Consider the following 15,000-nt stretch of genomic DNA (forward strand, 5'->3'; position numbering starts at 1 on the left):
TTCATGAAAGGGGCTGGAAGCTGTTTTCATTTTGACACGAGAGAGAGAGAGAGAGAGAGAGAGAGAGAGAGAGACTACCTTGCATTGTCAATTGCTAAATCTGTATATGGATAAGTAGCCTATGGTTGTCAACTTATTTCGTACGGCCATACCAGCCTGGCAACGCCCAATCTCGTCTGATCTCGGAAGCTAAGCAGGGTCGGGCCTGGTTAGTACTTGGATGGGAGACCGCCTGGGAATACCAGGTGCTGTATGCTCTTTTGCTCATTCACTTAGAAACTGAAATCTTGCAATATGCACAAGTAGTCCTTCATGAAAGGGGCTGGAAGCTGTTTTCATTTTGACACGAGAGAGAGAGAGAGAGACTACCTTGCATTGTCAATTGCTAAATCTGTATATGGATAAGTAGCCTATGGTTGTCAACTTATTTCGTACGGCCATACCAGCCTGGCAACGCCCGATCTCGTCTGATCTCGGAAGCTAAGCAGGGTCGGGCCTGGTTAGTACTTGGATGGGAGACCGCCTGGGAATACCAGGTGCTGTATGCTCATTCACTTAGAAACTGAAATCTTGCAATATGCACAAGTAGTCCTTCATGAAAGGGGCTGGAAGCTGTTTTCATTTTGACACGAGAGGGAGAGAGAGAGACCACCTTGCATTGTCAATTGCTAAATCTGTATATGGATAAGTAGCCTATGGTTGTCAACTTATTTCGTACGGCCATACCAGCCTGGCAACGCCCGATCTCGTCTGATCTCGGAAGCTAAGCAGGGTTGGGCCTGGTTAGTACTTGGATGGGAGACCGCCTGGGAATACCAGGTGCTGTATGCTCTTTTGCTCATTCACTTAGAAACTGAAATCTTGCAATATGCACAAGTAGTCCTTCATGAAAGGGGCTGGAAGCTGTTTTCATTTTGACACGAGAGAGAGAGAGAGAGAGAGAGAGAGAGAGAGAGACTACCTTGCATTGTCAATTGCTAAATCTGTATATGGATAAGTAGCCTATGGTTGTCAACTTATTTCGTACGGCCATACCAGCCTGGCAACGCCCAATCTCGTCTGATCTCGGAAGCTAAGCAGGGTCGGGCCTGGTTAGTACTTGGATGGGAGACCGCCTGGGAATACCAGGTGCTGTATGCTCTTTTGCTCATTCACTTAGAAACTGACATCTTGCAATATGCACAAGTAGTCCTTCATGAAAGGGGCTGGAAGCTGTTTTCATTTTGACACGAGAGAGAGAGAGAGAGAGAGAGAGAGAGAGAGACTACCTTGCATTGTCAATTGCTAAATCTGTATATGGATAAGTAGCCTATGGTTGTCAACTTATTTCGTACGGCCATACCAGCCTGGCAACGCCCGATCTCGTCTGATCTCGGAAGCTAAGCAGGGTCGGGCCTGGTTAGTACTTGGATGGGAGACCGCCTGGGAATACCAGGTGCTGTATGCTCTTTTGCTCATTCACTTAGAAACTGAAATCTTGCAATATGCACAAGTAGTCCTTCATGAAAGGGGCTGGAAGCTGTTTTCATTTTGACACGAGAGAGAGAGAGAGAGAGACTACCTTGCATTGTCAATTGCTAAATCTGTATATGGATAAGTAGCCTATGGTTGTCAACTTATTTCGTACGGCCATACCAGCCTGGCAACGCCCGATCTCGTCTGATCTCGGAAGCTAAGCAGGGTCGGGCCTGGTTAGTACTTGGATGGGAGACCGCCTGGGAATACCAGGTGCTGTATGCTCTTTTGCTCATTCACTTAGAAACTGACATCTTGCAATATGCACAAGTAGTCCTTCATGAAAGGGGCTGGAAGCTGTTTTCATTTTGACACGAGAGAGAGAGAGAGAGACCACCTTGCATTGTCAATTGCTAAATCTGTATATGGATAAGTAGCCTATGGTTGTCAACTTATTTCGTACGGCCATACCAGCCTGGCAACGCCCGATCTCGGAAGCTAAGCAGGGTCGGGCCTGGTTAGTACTTGGATGGGAGACCGCCTGGGAATACCAGGTGCTGTATGCTCTTTTGCTCATTCACTTAGAAACTGACATCTTGCAATATGCACAAGTAGTCCTTCATGAAAGGGGCTGGAAGCTGTTTTCATTTTGACACGAGAGAGAGAGAGAGAGACCACCTTGCATTGTCAATTGCTAAATCTGTATATGGATAAGTAGCCTATGGTTATCAACTTATTTCGTACGGCCATACCAGCCTGGCAACGCCCGATCTCGGAAGCTAAGCAGGGTCGGGCCTGGTTAGTACTTGGATGGGAGACCGCCTGGGAATACCAGGTGCTGTATGCTCTTTTGCTCATTCACTTAGAAACTGAAATCTTGCAATATGCACAAGTAGTCCTTCATGAAAGGGGCTGGAAGCTGTTTTCATTTTGACACGAGAGAGAGAGAGAGAGAGAGAGAGAGAGAGAGAGAGAGAGACCACCTTGCATTGTCAATTGCCAAATCTGTATATGGATAAGTAGCCTATGGTTGTCAACTTATTTCGTACGGCCATACCAGCCTGGCAACGCCCGATCTCGGAAGCTAAGCAGGGTCGGGCCTGGTTAGTACTTGGATGGGAGACCGCCTGGGAATACCAGGTGCTGTATGCTCTTTTGCTCATTCACTTAGAAACTGAAATCTTGCAATATGCACAAGTAGTCCTTCATGAAAGGGGCTGGAAGCTGTTTTCATTTTGACACGAGAGAGAGAGAGAGAGAGAGAGAGAGACCACCTTGCATTGTCAATTGCCAAATCTGTATATGGATAAGTAGCCTATGGTTGTCAACTTATTTCGTACGGCCATACCAGCCTGGCAACGCCCGATCTCGTCTGATCTCGGAAGCTAAGCAGGGTCGGGCCTGGTTAGTACTTGGATGGGAGACCGCCTGGGAATACCAGGTGCTGTATGCTCATTCACTTAGAAACTGAAATCTTGCAATATGCACAAGTAGTCCTTCATGAAAGGGGCTGGAAGCTGTTTTCATTTTGACACGAGAGAGAGACCACCTTGCATTGTCAATTGCCAAATCTGTATATGGATAAGTAGCCTATGGTTGTCAACTTATTTCGTACGGCCATACCAGCCTGGCAACGCCCGATCTCGGAAGCTAAGCAGGGTCGGGCCTGGTTAGTACTTGGATGGGAGACCGCCTGGGAATACCAGGTGCTGTATGCTCTTTTGCTCATTCACTTAGAAACTGAAATCTTGCAATATGCACAAGTAGTCCTTCATGAAAGGGGCTGGAAGCTGTTTTCATTTTGACACGAGAGAGAGAGAGAGAGAGAGAGAGAGAGAGAGAGACCACCTTGCATTGTCAATTGCCAAATCTGTATATGGATAAGTAGCCTATGGTTGTCAACTTATTTCGTACGGCCATACCAGCCTGGCAACGCCCGATCTCGTCTGATCTCGGAAGCTAAGCAGGGTCGGGCCTGGTTAGTACTTGGATGGGAGACCGCCTGGGAATACCAGGTGCTGTATGCTCATTCACTTAGAAACTGAAATCTTGCAATATGCACAAGTAGTCCTTCATGAAAGGGGCTGGAAGCTGTTTTCATTTTGACACGAGAGAGAGACCACCTTGCATTGTCAATTGCCAAATCTGTATATGGATAAGTAGCCTATGGTTGTCAACTTATTTCGTACGGCCATACCAGCCTGGCAACGCCCGATCTCGTCTGATCTCGTAAGCTAAGCAGGGTCGGGCCTGGTTAGTACTTGGATGGGAGACCGCCTGGGAATACCAGGTGCTGTATGCTCTTTTGCTCATTCACTTAGAAACTGAAATCTTGCAATATGCACAAGTAGTCCTTCATGAAAGGGGCTGGAAGCTGTTTTCATTTTGACACGAGAGAGAGAGAGAGAGAGAGAGAGAGACCACCTTGCATTGTCAATTGCCAAATCTGTATATGGATAAGTAGCCTATGGTTGTCAACTTATTTCGTACGGCCATACCAGCCTGGCAACGCCCGATCTCGTCTGATCTCGGAAGCTAAGCAGGGTCGGGCCTGGTTAGTACTTGGATGGGAGACCGCCTGGGAATACCAGGTGCTGTATGCTCTTTTGCTCATTCACTTAGAAACTGAAATCTTGCAATATGCACAAGTAGTCCTTCATGAAAGGGGCTGGAAGCTGTTTTCATTTTGACACGAGAGAGAGAGAGAGAGAGAGAGAGAGACCACCTTGCATTGTCAATTGCCAAATCTGTATATGGATAAGTAGCCTATGGTTGTCAACTTATTTCGTACGGCCATACCAGCCTGGCAACGCCCGATCTCGTCTGATCTCGGAAGCTAAGCAGGGTCGGGCCTGGTTAGTACTTGGATGGGAGACCGCCTGGGAATACCAGGTGCTGTATGCTCTTTTGCTCATTCACTTAGAAACTGAAATCTTGCAATATGCACAAGTAGTCCTTCATGAAAGGGGCTGGAAGCTGTTTTCATTTTGACACGAGAGAGAGAGAGAGAGAGAGAGACCACCTTGCATTGTCAATTGCCAAATCTGTATATGGATAAGTAGCCTATGGTTGTCAACTTATTTCGTACGGCCATACCAGCCTGGCAACGCCCGATCTCGTCTGATCTCGGAAGCTAAGCAGGGTCGGGCCTGGTTAGTACTTGGATGGGAGACCGCCTGGGAATACCAGGTGCTGTATGCTCTTTTGCTCATTCACTTAGAAACTGAAATCTTGCAATATGCACAAGTAGTCCTTCATGAAAGGGGCTGGAAGCTGTTTTCATTTTGACACGAGAGAGAGAGAGAGAGAGAGACCACCTTGCATTGTCAATTGCTAAATCTGTATATGGATAAGTAGCCTATGGTTGTCAACTTATTTCGTACGGCCATACCAGCCTGGCAACGCCCGATCTCGTCTGATCTCGGAAGCTAAGCAGGGTCGGGCCTGGTTAGTACTTGGATGGGAGACCGCCTGGGAATACCAGGTGCTGTATGCTCTTTTGCTCATTCACTTAGAAACTGAAATCTTGCAATATGCACAAGTAGTCCTTCATGAAAGGGGCTGGAAGCTGTTTTCATTTTGACACGAGAGAGAGAGAGACCACCTTGCATTGTCAATTGCTAAATCTGTATATGGATAAGTAGCCTATGGTTGTCAACTTATTTCGTACGGCCATACCAGCCTGGCAACACCCAATCTCGTCTGATCTCGGAAGATAAGCAGGGTCGGGCCTTGTTAGTACTTGGATGGGAGACCGCCTGGGAATACCAGGTGCTGTATGCTCTTTTGCTCATTAACTTAGAAACTGACATCTTGCAATATGCACAAGTAGTCCTTCATGAAAGGGGCTGGAAGCTGTTTTCATTTTGACACGAGAGAGAGAGAGAGAGAGAGAGAGAGAGAGAGACTACCTTGCATTGTCAATTGCTAAATCTGTATATGGATAAGTAGCCTATGGTTGTCAACTTATTTCGTACGGCCATACCAGCCTGGCAACGCCTGATCTCGGAAGCTAAGCAGGGTCGGGCCTGGTTAGTACTTGGATGGGAGACCGCCTGGGAATACCAGGTGCTGTATGCTCTTTTGCTCATTCACTTAGAAACTGAAATCTTGCAATATGCACAAGTAGTCCTTCATGAAAGGGGCTGGAAGCTGTTTTCATTTTGACACGAGAGAGAGAGAGAGAGAGAGAGACCACCTTGCATTGTCAATTGCTAAATCTGTATATGGATAAGTAGCCTATGGTTGTCAACTTATTTCGTACGGCCATACCAGCCTGGCAACGCCTGATCTCGTCTGATCTCGGAAGCTAAGCAGGGTCGGGCCTGGTTAGTACTTGGATGGGAGACCGCCTGGGAATACCAGGTGCTGTATGCTCTTTTGCTCATTAACTTAGAAACTGACATCTTGCAATATGCACAAGTAGTCCTTCATGAAAGGGGCTGGAAGCTGTTTTCATTTTGACACGAGAGAGAGAGAGAGAGAGACCACCTTGCATTGTCAATTGCTAAATCTGTATATGGATAAGTAGCCTATGGTTGTCAACTTATTTCGTACGGCCATACCAGCCTGGCAACGCCCGATCTCGTCTGATCTCGGAAGCTAAGCAGGGTCGGGCCTGGTTAGTACTTGGATGGGAGACCGCCTGGGAATACCAGGTGCTGTATGCTCTTTTGCTCATTCACTTAGAAACTGAAATCTTGCAATATGCACAAGTAGTCCTTCATGAAAGGGGCTGGAAGCTGTTTTCATTTTGACACGAGAGAGAGAGAGAGAGAGAGACTACCTTGCATTGTCAATTGCTAAATCTGTATATGGATAAGTAGCCTATGGTTGTCAACTTATTTCGTACGGCCATACCAGCCTGGCAACGTCTGATCTCGGAAGCTAAGCAGGGTCGGGCCTGGTTAGTACTTGGATGGGAGACCGCCTGGGAATACCAGGTGCTGTATGCTCTTTTGCTCATTCACTTAGAAACTGAAATCTTGCAATATGCACAAGTAGTCCTTCATGAAAGGGGCTGGAAGCTGTTTTCATTTTGACACGAGAGAGAGAGAGAGAGAGAGACCACCTTGCATTGTCAATTGCTAAATCTGTATATGGATAAGTAGCCTATGGTTGTCAACTTATTTCGTACGGCCATACCAGCCTGGCAACGCCCGATCTCGTCTGATCTCGGAAGCTAAGCAGGGTCGGGCCTGGTTAGTACTTGGATGGGAGACCGCCTGGGAATACCAGGTGCTGTATGCTCTTTTGCTCATTCACTTAGAAACTGAAATCTTGCAATATGCTCAAGTAGTCCTTCATGAAAGGGGCTGGAAGCTGTTTTCATTTTGACACGAGAGAGAGAGAGAGAGAGAGAGAGAGAGAGAGAGAGAGACCACCTTGCATTGTCAATTGCCAAATCTGTATATGGATAAGTAGCCTATGGTTGTCAACTTATTTCGTACGGCCATACCAGCCTGGCAACGCCCGATCTCGTCTGATCTCGGAAGCTAAGCAGGGTCGGGCCTGGTTAGTACTTGGATGGGAGACCGCCTGGGAATACCAGGTGCTGTATGCTCATTCACTTAGAAACTGAAATCTTGCAATATGCACAAGTAGTCCTTCATGAAAGGGGCTGGAAGCTGTTTTCATTTTGACACGAGAGAGAGACCACCTTGCATTGTCAATTGCCAAATCTGTATATGGATAAGTAGCCTATGGTTGTCAACTTATTTCGTACGGCCATACCAGCCTGGCAACGCCCGATCTCGTCTGATCTCGTAAGCTAAGCAGGGTCGGGCCTGGTTAGTACTTGGATGGGAGACCGCCTGGGAATACCAGGTGCTGTATGCTCTTTTGCTCATTCACTTAGAAACTGAAATCTTGCAATATGCACAAGTAGTCCTTCATGAAAGGGGCTGGAAGCTGTTTTCATTTTGACACGAGAGAGAGAGAGAGAGAGAGACCACCTTGCATTGTCAATTGCCAAATCTGTATATGGATAAGTAGCCTATGGTTGTCAACTTATTTCGTACGGCCATACCAGCCTGGCAACGCCCGATCTCGTCTGATCTCGGAAGCTAAGCAGGGTCGGGCCTGGTTAGTACTTGGATGGGAGACCGCCTTGGAATACCAGGTGCTGTATGCTCTTTTGCTCATTCACTTAGAAACTGACATCTTGCAATATGCACAAGTAGTCCTTCATGAAAGGGGCTGGAAGCTGTTTTCATTTTGACACGAGAGAGAGAGAGAGAGAGAGAGAGACCACCTTGCATTGTCAATTGCTAAATCTGTATATGGATAAGTAGCCTATGGTTGTCAACTTATTTAGTACGGCCATACCAGCCTGGCAACGCCCGATCTCGTCTGATCTCAGAAGCTAAGCAGGGTCGGGCCTGGTTAGTACTTGGATGGGAGACCGCCTGGGAATACCAGGTGCTGTATGCTCTTTTGCTCATTCACTTAGAAACTGAAATCTTGCAATATGCACAAGTAGTCCTTCATGAAAGGGGCTGGAAGCTGTTTTCATTTTGACACGAGAGAGAGAGAGAGAGAGAGACCACCTTGCATTGTCAATTGCTAAATCTGTATATGGATAAGTAGCCTATGGTTGTCAACTTATTTCGTACGGCCATACCAGCCTGGCAACGCCCGATCTCGTCTGATCTCGGAAGCTAAGCAGGGTCGGGCCTGGTTAGTACTTGGATGGGAGACCGCCTGGGAATACCAGGTGCTGTATGCTCTTTTGCTCATTCACTTAGAAACTGAAATCTTGCAATATGCACAAGTAGTCCTTCATGAAAGGGGCTGGAAGCTGTTTTCATTTTGACACGAGAGAGAGAGAGACCACCTTGCATTGTCAATTGCTAAATCTGTATATGGATAAGTAGCCTATGGTTGTCAACTTATTTCGTACGGCCATACCAGCCTGGCAACGCCCGATCTCGTCTGATCTCGGAAGCTAAGCAGGGTCGGGCCTGGTTAGTACTTGGATGGGAGACCGCCTGGGAATACCAGGTGCTGTATGCTCTTTTGCTCATTCACTTAGAAACTGACATCTTGCAATATGCACAAGTAGTCCTTCATGAAAGGGGCTGGAAGCTGTTTTCATTTTGACACGAGAGAGAGAGAGAGAGAGAGACTACCTTGCATTGTCAATTGCTAAATCTGTATATGGATAAGTAGCCTATGGTTGTCAACTTATTTCGTACGGCCATACCAGCCTGGCAACGCCCGATCTCGTCTGATCTCGGAAGCTAAGCAGGGTCGGGCCTGGTTAGTACTTGGATGGCAGACCGCCTGGGAATACCAGGTGCTGTATGCTCTTTTGCTCATTCACTTAGAAACTGACATCTTGCAATATGCACAAGTAGTCCTTCATGAAAGGGGCTGGAAACTGTTTTCATTTTGACACGAGAGAGAGAGAGAGAGAGAGAGAGAGAGAGAGAGAGAGACTACCTTGCATTGTCAATTGCTAAATCTGTATATGGATAAGTAGCCTATGGTTGTCAACTTATTTCGTACGGCCATACCAGCCTGGCAACGCCTGATCTCGTCTGATCTCGGAAGCTAAGCAGGGTCGGGCCTGGTTAGTACTTGGATGGGAGACCGCCTGGGAATACCAGGTGCTGTATGCTCATTCACTTAGAAACTGAAATCTTGCAATATGCACAAGTAGTCCTTCATGAAAGGGGCTGGAAGCTGTTTTCATTTTGACACGAGAGGGAGAGAGAGAGACCACCTTGCATTGTCAATTGCTAAATCTGTATATGGATAAGTAGCCTATGGTTGTCAACTTATTTCGTACGGCCATACCAGCCTGGCAACGCCCGATCTCGTCTGATCTCGGAAGCTAAGCAGGGTTGGGCCTGGTTAGTACTTGGATGGGAGACCGCCTGGGAATACCAGGTGCTGTATGCTCTTTTGCTCATTCACTTAGAAACTGAAATCTTGCAATATGCACAAGTAGTCCTTCATGAAAGGGGCTGGAAGCTGTTTTCATTTTGACACGAGAGAGAGAGAGAGAGAGAGAGAGAGAGAGAGAGACTACCTTGCATTGTCAATTGCTAAATCTGTATATGGATAAGTAGCCTATGGTTGTCAACTTATTTCGTACGGCCATACCAGCCTGGCAACGCCCGATCTCGTCTGATCTCGGAAGCTAAGCAGGGTCGGGCCTGGTTAGTACTTGGATGGGAGACCGCCTGGGAATACCAGGTGCTGTATGCTCTTTTGCTCATTCACTTAGAAACTGACATCTTGCAATATGCACAAGTAGTCCTTCATGAAAGGGGCTGGAAGCTGTTTTCATTTTGACACGAGAGAGAGAGAGAGAGAGAGAGAGAGAGAGAGACTACCTTGCATTGTCAATTGCTAAATCTGTATATGGATAAGTAGCCTATGGTTGTCAACTTATTTCGTACGGCCATACCAGCCTGGCAACGCCCGATCTCGTCTGATCTCGGAAGCTAAGCAGGGTCGGGCCTGGTTAGTACTTGGATGGGAGACCGCCTGGGAATACCAGGTGCTGTATGCTCTTTTGCTCATTCACTTAGAAACTGAAATCTTGCAATATGCACAAGTAGTCCTTCATGAAAGGGGCTGGAAGCTGTTTTCATTTTGACACGAGAGAGAGAGAGAGAGAGACTACCTTGCATTGTCAATTGCTAAATCTGTATATGGATAAGTAGCCTATGGTTGTCAACTTATTTCGTACGGCCATACCAGCCTGGCAACGCCCGATCTCGTCTGATCTCGGAAGCTAAGCAGGGTCGGGCCTGGTTAGTACTTGGATGGGAGACCGCCTGGGAATACCAGGTGCTGTATGCTCTTTTGGTCATTCACTTAGAAACTGACATCTTGCAATATGCACAAGTAGTCCTTCATGAAAGGGGCTGGAAGCTGTTTTCATTTTGACACGAGAGAGAGAGAGAGAGACCACCTTGCATTGTCAATTGCTAAATCTGTATATGGATAAGTAGCCTATGGTTGTCAACTTATTTCGTACGGCCATACCAGCCTGGCAACGCCCGATCTCGGAAGCTAAGCAGGGTCGGGCCTGGTTAGTACTTGGATGGGAGACCGCCTGGGAATACCAGGTGCTGTATGCTCTTTTGCTCATTCACTTAGAAACTGACATCTTGCAATATGCACAAGTAGTCCTTCATGAAAGGGGCTGGAAGCTGTTTTCATTTTGACACGAGAGAGAGAGAGAGAGACCACCTTGCATTGTCAATTGCTAAATCTGTATATGGATAAGTAGCCTATGGTTATCAACTTATTTCGTACGGCCATACCAGCCTGGCAACGCCCGATCTCGGAAGCTAAGCAGGGTCGGGCCTGGTTAGTACTTGGATGGGAGACCGCCTGGGAATACCAGGTGCTGTATGCTCTTTTGCTCATTCACTTAGAAACTGAAATCTTGCAATATGCACAAGTAGTCCTTCATGAAAGGGGCTGGAAGCTGTTTTCATTTTGACACGAGAGAGAGAGAGAGAGAGAGAGAGAGAGAGAGAGAGACCACCTTGCATTGTCAATTGCCAAATCTGTATATGGATAAGTAGCCTATGGTTGTCAACTTATTTCGTACGGCCATACCAGCCTGGCAACGCCCGATCTCGGAAGCTAAGCAGGGTCGGGCCTGGTTAGTACTTGGATGGGAGACCGCCTGGGAATACCAGGTGCTGTATGCTCTTTTGCTCATTCACTTAGAAACTGAAATCTTGCAATATGCACAAGTAGTCCTTCATGAAAGGGGCTGGAAGCTGTTTTCATTTTGACACGAGAGAGAGAGAGAGAGAGAGAGAGAGAGACCACCTTGCATTGTCAATTGCCAAATCTGTATATGGATAAGTAGCCTATGGTTGTCAACTTATTTCGTACGGCCATACCAGCCTGGCAACGCCCGATCTCGTCTGATCTCGGAAGCTAAGCAGGGTCGGGCCTGGTTAGTACTTGGATGGGAGACCGCCTGGGAATACCAGGTGCTGTATGCTCATTCACTTAGAAACTGAAATCTTGCAATATGCACAAGTAGTCCTTCATGAAAGGGGCTGGAAGCTGTTTTCATTTTGACACGAGAGAGAGACCACCTTGCATTGTCAATTGCCAAATCTGTATATGGATAAGTAGCCTATGGTTGTCAACTTATTTCGTACGGCCATACCAGCCTGGCAACGCCCGATCTCGGAAGCTAAGCAGGGTCGGGCCTGGTTAGTACTTGGATGGGAGACCGCCTGGGAATACCAGGTGCTGTATGCTCTTTTGCTCATTCACTTAGAAACTGAAATCTTGCAATATGCACAAGTAGTCCTTCATGAAAGGGGCTGGAAGCTGTTTTCATTTTGACACGAGAGAGAGAGAGAGAGAGAGAGAGAGAGAGAGAGACCACCTTGCATTGTCAATTGCCAAATCTGTATATGGATAAGTAGCCTATGGTTGTCAACTTATTTCGTACGGCCATACCAGCCTGGCAACGCCCGATCTCGTCTGATCTCGGAAGCTAAGCAGGGTCGGGCCTGGTTAGTACTTGGATGGGAGACCGCCTGGGAATACCAGGTGCTGTATGCTCATTCACTTAGAAACTGAAATCTTGCAATATGCACAAGTAGTCCTTCATGAAAGGGGCTGGAAGCTGTTTTCATTTTGACACGAGAGAGAGACCACCTTGCATTGTCAATTGCCAAATCTGTATATGGATAAGTAGCCTATGGTTGTCAACTTATTTCGTACGGCCATACCAGCCTGGCAACGCCCGATCTCGTCTGATCTCGTAAGCTAAGCAGGGTCGGGCCTGGTTAGTACTTGGATGGGAGACCGCCTGGGAATACCAGGTGCTGTATGCTCTTTTGCTCATTCACTTAGAAACTGAAATCTTGCAATATGCACAAGTAGTCCTTCATGAAAGGGGCTGGAAGCTGTTTTCATTTTGACACGAGAGAGAGAGAGAGAGAGAGAGAGAGACCACCTTGCATTGTCAATTGCCAAATCTGTATATGGATAAGTAGCCTATGGTTGTCAACTTATTTCGTACGGCCATACCAGCCTGGCAACGCCCGATCTCGTCTGATCTCGGAAGCTAAGCAGGGTCGGGCCTGGTTAGTACTTGGATGGGAGACCGCCTGGGAATACCAGGTGCTGTATGCTCTTTTGCTCATTCACTTAGAAACTGAAATCTTGCAATATGCACAAGTAGTCCTTCATGAAAGGGGCTGGAAGCTGTTTTCATTTTGACACGAGAGAGAGAGAGAGAGAGAGAGAGAGACCACCTTGCATTGTCAATTGCCAAATCTGTATATGGATAAGTAGCCTATGGTTGTCAACTTATTTCGTACGGCCATACCAGCCTGGCAACGCCCGATCTCGTCTGATCTCGGAAGCTAAGCAGGGTCGGGCCTGGTTAGTACTTGGATGGGAGACCGCCTGGGAATACCAGGTGCTGTATGCTCTTTTGCTCATTCACTTAGAAACTGAAATCTTGCAATATGCACAAGTAGTCCTTCATGAAAGGGGCTGGAAGCTGTTTTCATTTTGACACGAGAGAGAGAGAGAGAGAGAGAGACCACCTTGCATTGTCAATTGCCAAATCTGTATATGGATAAGTAGCCTATGGTTGTCAACTTATTTCGTACGGCCATACCAGCCTGGCAACGCCCGATCTCGTCTGATCTCGGAAGCTAAGCAGGGTCGGGCCTGGTTAGTACTTGGATGGGAGACCGCCTGGGAATACCAGGTGCTGTATGCTCTTTTGCTCATTCACTTAGAAACTGAAATCTTGCAATATGCACAAGTAGTCCTTCATGAAAGGGGCTGGAAGCTGTTTTCATTTTGACACGAGAGAGAGAGAGAGAGAGAGACCACCTTGCATTGTCAATTGCTAAATCTGTATATGGATAAGTAGCCTATGGTTGTCAACTTATTTCGTACGGCCATACCAGCCTGGCAACGCCCGATCTCGTCTGATCTCGGAAGCTAAGCAGGGTCGGGCCTGGTTAGTACTTGGATGGGAGACCGCCTGGGAATACCAGGTGCTGTATGCTCTTTTGCTCATTCACTTAGAAACTGAAATCTTGCAATATGCACAAGTAGTCCTTCATGAAAGGGGCTGGAAGCTGTTTTCATTTTGACACGAGAGAGAGAGAGACCACCTTGCATTGTCAATTGCTAAATCTGTATATGGATAAGTAGCCTATGGTTGTCAACTTATTTCGTACGGCCATACCAGCCTGGCAACACCCAATCTCGTCTGATCTCGGAAGATAAGCAGGGTCGGGCCTTGTTAGTACTTGGATGGGAGACCGCCTGGGAATACCAGGTGCTGTATGCTCTTTTGCTCATTAACTTAGAAACTGACATCTTGCAATATGCACAAGTAGTCCTTCATGAAAGGGGCTGGAAGCTGTTTTCATTTTGACACGAGAGAGAGAGAGAGAGAGAGAGAGAGAGAGACTACCTTGCATTGTCAATTGCTAAATCTGTATATGGATAAGTAGCCTATGGTTGTCAACTTATTTCGTACGGCCATACCAGCCTGGCAACGCCTGATCTCGGAAGCTAAGCAGGGTCGGGCCTGGTTAGTACTTGGATGGGAGACCGCCTGGGAATACCAGGTGCTGTATGCTCTTTTGCTCATTCACTTAGAAACTGAAATCTTGCAATATGCACAAGTAGTCCTTCATGAAAGGGGCTGGAAGCTGTTTTCATTTTGACACGAGAGAGAGAGAGAGAGAGAGAGACCACCTTGCATTGTCAATTGCTAAATCTGTATATGGATAAGTAGCCTATGGTTGTCAACTTATTTCGTACGGCCATACCAGCCTGGCAACGCCTGATCTCGTCTGATCTCGGAAGCTAAGCAGGGTCGGGCCTGGTTAGTACTTGGATGGGAGACCGCCTGGGAATACCAGGTGCTGTATGCTCTTTTGCTCATTAACTTAGAAACTGACATCTTGCAATATGCACAAGTAGTCCTTCATGAAAGGGGCTGGAAGCTGTTTTCATTTTGACACGAGAGAGAGAGAGAGAGAGACCACCTTGCATTGTCAATTGCTAAATCTGTATATGGATAAGTAGCCTATGGTTGTCAACTTATTTCGTACGGCCATACCAGCCTGGCAACGCCCGATCTCGTCTGATCTCGGAAGCTAAGCAGGGTCGGGCCTGGTTAGTACTTGGATGGGAGACCGCCTGGGAATACCAGGTGCTGTATGCTCTTTTGCTCATTCACTTAGAAACTGAAATCTTGCAATATGCACAAGTAGTCCTTCATGAAAGGGGCTGGAAGCTGTTTTCATTTTGACACGAGAGAGAGAGAGAGAGAGAGACTACCTTGCATTGTCAATTGCTAAATCTGTATATGGATAAGTAGCCTATGGTTGTCAACTTATTTCGTACGGCCATACCAGCCTGGCAACGTCTGATCTCGGAAGCTAAGCAGGGTCCGGCCTGGTTAGTACTTGGATGGGAGACCGCCTGGGAATACCAGGTGCTGTATGCTCTTTTGCTCATTCACTTAGAAACTGAAATCTTGCAATATGCACAAGTAGTCCTTCATGAAAGGGG

General features: G+C 47.1%; 31 non-coding genes and 20 pseudogenes across 31 annotated transcripts; all 51 read left to right on the top strand.

Annotated features, from left to right (window-relative positions):
* The first annotated feature begins 138 nt into the window (after positions 1–138).
* Positions 139–257, top strand: LOC146256011 (5S ribosomal RNA; annotated as a pseudogene).
* A 172-nt stretch (positions 258–429) lies between these two features.
* Positions 430–548, top strand: LOC146256012 (5S ribosomal RNA). Its single transcript, XR_014731401.1, has one exon. It is a non-coding gene; the product is annotated as a 5S ribosomal RNA (ribosomal RNA).
* A 164-nt stretch (positions 549–712) lies between these two features.
* On the top strand, positions 713–831 carry LOC146256013 (5S ribosomal RNA). The gene has a single exon (XR_014730074.1). It is a non-coding gene; the product is annotated as a 5S ribosomal RNA (ribosomal RNA).
* Positions 832–1,021: 190 nt separating this feature from the next.
* LOC146256014 (5S ribosomal RNA) lies at positions 1,022–1,140 on the top strand (annotated as a pseudogene).
* A 188-nt stretch (positions 1,141–1,328) lies between these two features.
* On the top strand, positions 1,329–1,447 carry LOC146256015 (5S ribosomal RNA). Its single transcript, XR_014731402.1, has one exon. It is a non-coding gene; the product is annotated as a 5S ribosomal RNA (ribosomal RNA).
* Positions 1,448–1,621: 174 nt separating this feature from the next.
* On the top strand, positions 1,622–1,740 carry LOC146256016 (5S ribosomal RNA). The gene has a single exon (XR_014731403.1). It is a non-coding gene; the product is annotated as a 5S ribosomal RNA (ribosomal RNA).
* A 172-nt stretch (positions 1,741–1,912) lies between these two features.
* LOC146256017 (5S ribosomal RNA) lies at positions 1,913–2,021 on the top strand (annotated as a pseudogene).
* A 172-nt stretch (positions 2,022–2,193) lies between these two features.
* LOC146256018 (5S ribosomal RNA) lies at positions 2,194–2,302 on the top strand (annotated as a pseudogene).
* A 196-nt stretch (positions 2,303–2,498) lies between these two features.
* Positions 2,499–2,607, top strand: LOC146256019 (5S ribosomal RNA; annotated as a pseudogene).
* A 182-nt stretch (positions 2,608–2,789) lies between these two features.
* Positions 2,790–2,908, top strand: LOC146256020 (5S ribosomal RNA). Its single transcript, XR_014731404.1, has one exon. It is a non-coding gene; the product is annotated as a 5S ribosomal RNA (ribosomal RNA).
* Positions 2,909–3,064: 156 nt separating this feature from the next.
* On the top strand, positions 3,065–3,173 carry LOC146256021 (5S ribosomal RNA; annotated as a pseudogene).
* A 190-nt stretch (positions 3,174–3,363) lies between these two features.
* LOC146256022 (5S ribosomal RNA) lies at positions 3,364–3,482 on the top strand. The gene has a single exon (XR_014731407.1). It is a non-coding gene; the product is annotated as a 5S ribosomal RNA (ribosomal RNA).
* Positions 3,483–3,638: 156 nt separating this feature from the next.
* LOC146256023 (5S ribosomal RNA) lies at positions 3,639–3,757 on the top strand (annotated as a pseudogene).
* A 182-nt stretch (positions 3,758–3,939) lies between these two features.
* Positions 3,940–4,058, top strand: LOC146256024 (5S ribosomal RNA). The gene has a single exon (XR_014731408.1). It is a non-coding gene; the product is annotated as a 5S ribosomal RNA (ribosomal RNA).
* A 182-nt stretch (positions 4,059–4,240) lies between these two features.
* Positions 4,241–4,359, top strand: LOC146256025 (5S ribosomal RNA). Its single transcript, XR_014731409.1, has one exon. It is a non-coding gene; the product is annotated as a 5S ribosomal RNA (ribosomal RNA).
* A 178-nt stretch (positions 4,360–4,537) lies between these two features.
* Positions 4,538–4,656, top strand: LOC146256026 (5S ribosomal RNA). The gene has a single exon (XR_014731410.1). It is a non-coding gene; the product is annotated as a 5S ribosomal RNA (ribosomal RNA).
* A 176-nt stretch (positions 4,657–4,832) lies between these two features.
* On the top strand, positions 4,833–4,951 carry LOC146256027 (5S ribosomal RNA). The gene has a single exon (XR_014731411.1). It is a non-coding gene; the product is annotated as a 5S ribosomal RNA (ribosomal RNA).
* Positions 4,952–5,119: 168 nt separating this feature from the next.
* On the top strand, positions 5,120–5,238 carry LOC146256028 (5S ribosomal RNA; annotated as a pseudogene).
* A 188-nt stretch (positions 5,239–5,426) lies between these two features.
* On the top strand, positions 5,427–5,535 carry LOC146256029 (5S ribosomal RNA; annotated as a pseudogene).
* Positions 5,536–5,713: 178 nt separating this feature from the next.
* Positions 5,714–5,832, top strand: LOC146256030 (5S ribosomal RNA). Its single transcript, XR_014730751.1, has one exon. It is a non-coding gene; the product is annotated as a 5S ribosomal RNA (ribosomal RNA).
* A 174-nt stretch (positions 5,833–6,006) lies between these two features.
* LOC146256031 (5S ribosomal RNA) lies at positions 6,007–6,125 on the top strand. The gene has a single exon (XR_014731412.1). It is a non-coding gene; the product is annotated as a 5S ribosomal RNA (ribosomal RNA).
* A 176-nt stretch (positions 6,126–6,301) lies between these two features.
* LOC146256032 (5S ribosomal RNA) lies at positions 6,302–6,410 on the top strand (annotated as a pseudogene).
* Positions 6,411–6,586: 176 nt separating this feature from the next.
* LOC146256033 (5S ribosomal RNA) lies at positions 6,587–6,705 on the top strand. Its single transcript, XR_014731413.1, has one exon. It is a non-coding gene; the product is annotated as a 5S ribosomal RNA (ribosomal RNA).
* Positions 6,706–6,899: 194 nt separating this feature from the next.
* On the top strand, positions 6,900–7,018 carry LOC146256034 (5S ribosomal RNA). Its single transcript, XR_014731414.1, has one exon. It is a non-coding gene; the product is annotated as a 5S ribosomal RNA (ribosomal RNA).
* Positions 7,019–7,174: 156 nt separating this feature from the next.
* LOC146256035 (5S ribosomal RNA) lies at positions 7,175–7,293 on the top strand (annotated as a pseudogene).
* Positions 7,294–7,469: 176 nt separating this feature from the next.
* On the top strand, positions 7,470–7,588 carry LOC146256036 (5S ribosomal RNA). Its single transcript, XR_014730869.1, has one exon. It is a non-coding gene; the product is annotated as a 5S ribosomal RNA (ribosomal RNA).
* A 180-nt stretch (positions 7,589–7,768) lies between these two features.
* LOC146256037 (5S ribosomal RNA) lies at positions 7,769–7,887 on the top strand (annotated as a pseudogene).
* Positions 7,888–8,063: 176 nt separating this feature from the next.
* LOC146256038 (5S ribosomal RNA) lies at positions 8,064–8,182 on the top strand. The gene has a single exon (XR_014731415.1). It is a non-coding gene; the product is annotated as a 5S ribosomal RNA (ribosomal RNA).
* A 168-nt stretch (positions 8,183–8,350) lies between these two features.
* Positions 8,351–8,469, top strand: LOC146256039 (5S ribosomal RNA). The gene has a single exon (XR_014731416.1). It is a non-coding gene; the product is annotated as a 5S ribosomal RNA (ribosomal RNA).
* A 176-nt stretch (positions 8,470–8,645) lies between these two features.
* LOC146256040 (5S ribosomal RNA) lies at positions 8,646–8,764 on the top strand. Its single transcript, XR_014730862.1, has one exon. It is a non-coding gene; the product is annotated as a 5S ribosomal RNA (ribosomal RNA).
* A 194-nt stretch (positions 8,765–8,958) lies between these two features.
* On the top strand, positions 8,959–9,077 carry LOC146256041 (5S ribosomal RNA). The gene has a single exon (XR_014730752.1). It is a non-coding gene; the product is annotated as a 5S ribosomal RNA (ribosomal RNA).
* A 164-nt stretch (positions 9,078–9,241) lies between these two features.
* Positions 9,242–9,360, top strand: LOC146256042 (5S ribosomal RNA). Its single transcript, XR_014730085.1, has one exon. It is a non-coding gene; the product is annotated as a 5S ribosomal RNA (ribosomal RNA).
* A 190-nt stretch (positions 9,361–9,550) lies between these two features.
* Positions 9,551–9,669, top strand: LOC146256043 (5S ribosomal RNA). Its single transcript, XR_014731418.1, has one exon. It is a non-coding gene; the product is annotated as a 5S ribosomal RNA (ribosomal RNA).
* Positions 9,670–9,857: 188 nt separating this feature from the next.
* LOC146256044 (5S ribosomal RNA) lies at positions 9,858–9,976 on the top strand. The gene has a single exon (XR_014731419.1). It is a non-coding gene; the product is annotated as a 5S ribosomal RNA (ribosomal RNA).
* Positions 9,977–10,150: 174 nt separating this feature from the next.
* LOC146256045 (5S ribosomal RNA) lies at positions 10,151–10,269 on the top strand. Its single transcript, XR_014731420.1, has one exon. It is a non-coding gene; the product is annotated as a 5S ribosomal RNA (ribosomal RNA).
* Positions 10,270–10,441: 172 nt separating this feature from the next.
* Positions 10,442–10,550, top strand: LOC146256046 (5S ribosomal RNA; annotated as a pseudogene).
* A 172-nt stretch (positions 10,551–10,722) lies between these two features.
* LOC146256047 (5S ribosomal RNA) lies at positions 10,723–10,831 on the top strand (annotated as a pseudogene).
* Positions 10,832–11,023: 192 nt separating this feature from the next.
* On the top strand, positions 11,024–11,132 carry LOC146256048 (5S ribosomal RNA; annotated as a pseudogene).
* Positions 11,133–11,316: 184 nt separating this feature from the next.
* LOC146256049 (5S ribosomal RNA) lies at positions 11,317–11,435 on the top strand. Its single transcript, XR_014731421.1, has one exon. It is a non-coding gene; the product is annotated as a 5S ribosomal RNA (ribosomal RNA).
* Positions 11,436–11,591: 156 nt separating this feature from the next.
* Positions 11,592–11,700, top strand: LOC146256050 (5S ribosomal RNA; annotated as a pseudogene).
* Positions 11,701–11,890: 190 nt separating this feature from the next.
* On the top strand, positions 11,891–12,009 carry LOC146256051 (5S ribosomal RNA). Its single transcript, XR_014731422.1, has one exon. It is a non-coding gene; the product is annotated as a 5S ribosomal RNA (ribosomal RNA).
* Positions 12,010–12,165: 156 nt separating this feature from the next.
* Positions 12,166–12,284, top strand: LOC146256052 (5S ribosomal RNA; annotated as a pseudogene).
* Positions 12,285–12,466: 182 nt separating this feature from the next.
* Positions 12,467–12,585, top strand: LOC146256053 (5S ribosomal RNA). The gene has a single exon (XR_014730013.1). It is a non-coding gene; the product is annotated as a 5S ribosomal RNA (ribosomal RNA).
* A 182-nt stretch (positions 12,586–12,767) lies between these two features.
* On the top strand, positions 12,768–12,886 carry LOC146256054 (5S ribosomal RNA). The gene has a single exon (XR_014730014.1). It is a non-coding gene; the product is annotated as a 5S ribosomal RNA (ribosomal RNA).
* A 178-nt stretch (positions 12,887–13,064) lies between these two features.
* LOC146256055 (5S ribosomal RNA) lies at positions 13,065–13,183 on the top strand. Its single transcript, XR_014730015.1, has one exon. It is a non-coding gene; the product is annotated as a 5S ribosomal RNA (ribosomal RNA).
* A 176-nt stretch (positions 13,184–13,359) lies between these two features.
* LOC146256056 (5S ribosomal RNA) lies at positions 13,360–13,478 on the top strand. Its single transcript, XR_014730016.1, has one exon. It is a non-coding gene; the product is annotated as a 5S ribosomal RNA (ribosomal RNA).
* A 168-nt stretch (positions 13,479–13,646) lies between these two features.
* Positions 13,647–13,765, top strand: LOC146256057 (5S ribosomal RNA; annotated as a pseudogene).
* A 186-nt stretch (positions 13,766–13,951) lies between these two features.
* On the top strand, positions 13,952–14,060 carry LOC146256058 (5S ribosomal RNA; annotated as a pseudogene).
* Positions 14,061–14,238: 178 nt separating this feature from the next.
* LOC146256059 (5S ribosomal RNA) lies at positions 14,239–14,357 on the top strand. Its single transcript, XR_014730753.1, has one exon. It is a non-coding gene; the product is annotated as a 5S ribosomal RNA (ribosomal RNA).
* Positions 14,358–14,531: 174 nt separating this feature from the next.
* Positions 14,532–14,650, top strand: LOC146256060 (5S ribosomal RNA). Its single transcript, XR_014730017.1, has one exon. It is a non-coding gene; the product is annotated as a 5S ribosomal RNA (ribosomal RNA).
* A 176-nt stretch (positions 14,651–14,826) lies between these two features.
* Positions 14,827–14,935, top strand: LOC146256061 (5S ribosomal RNA; annotated as a pseudogene).
* The last annotated feature ends 65 nt before the right edge of the window (positions 14,936–15,000 follow it).

The sequence above is a fragment of the Hypomesus nipponensis genome, chromosome 15 (genome assembly GCF_054491055.1).
Source record: "Hypomesus nipponensis isolate SF chromosome 15, ASM5449105v1, whole genome shotgun sequence".
Lineage (NCBI taxonomy): Eukaryota > Metazoa > Chordata > Actinopteri > Osmeriformes > Osmeridae > Hypomesus > Hypomesus nipponensis.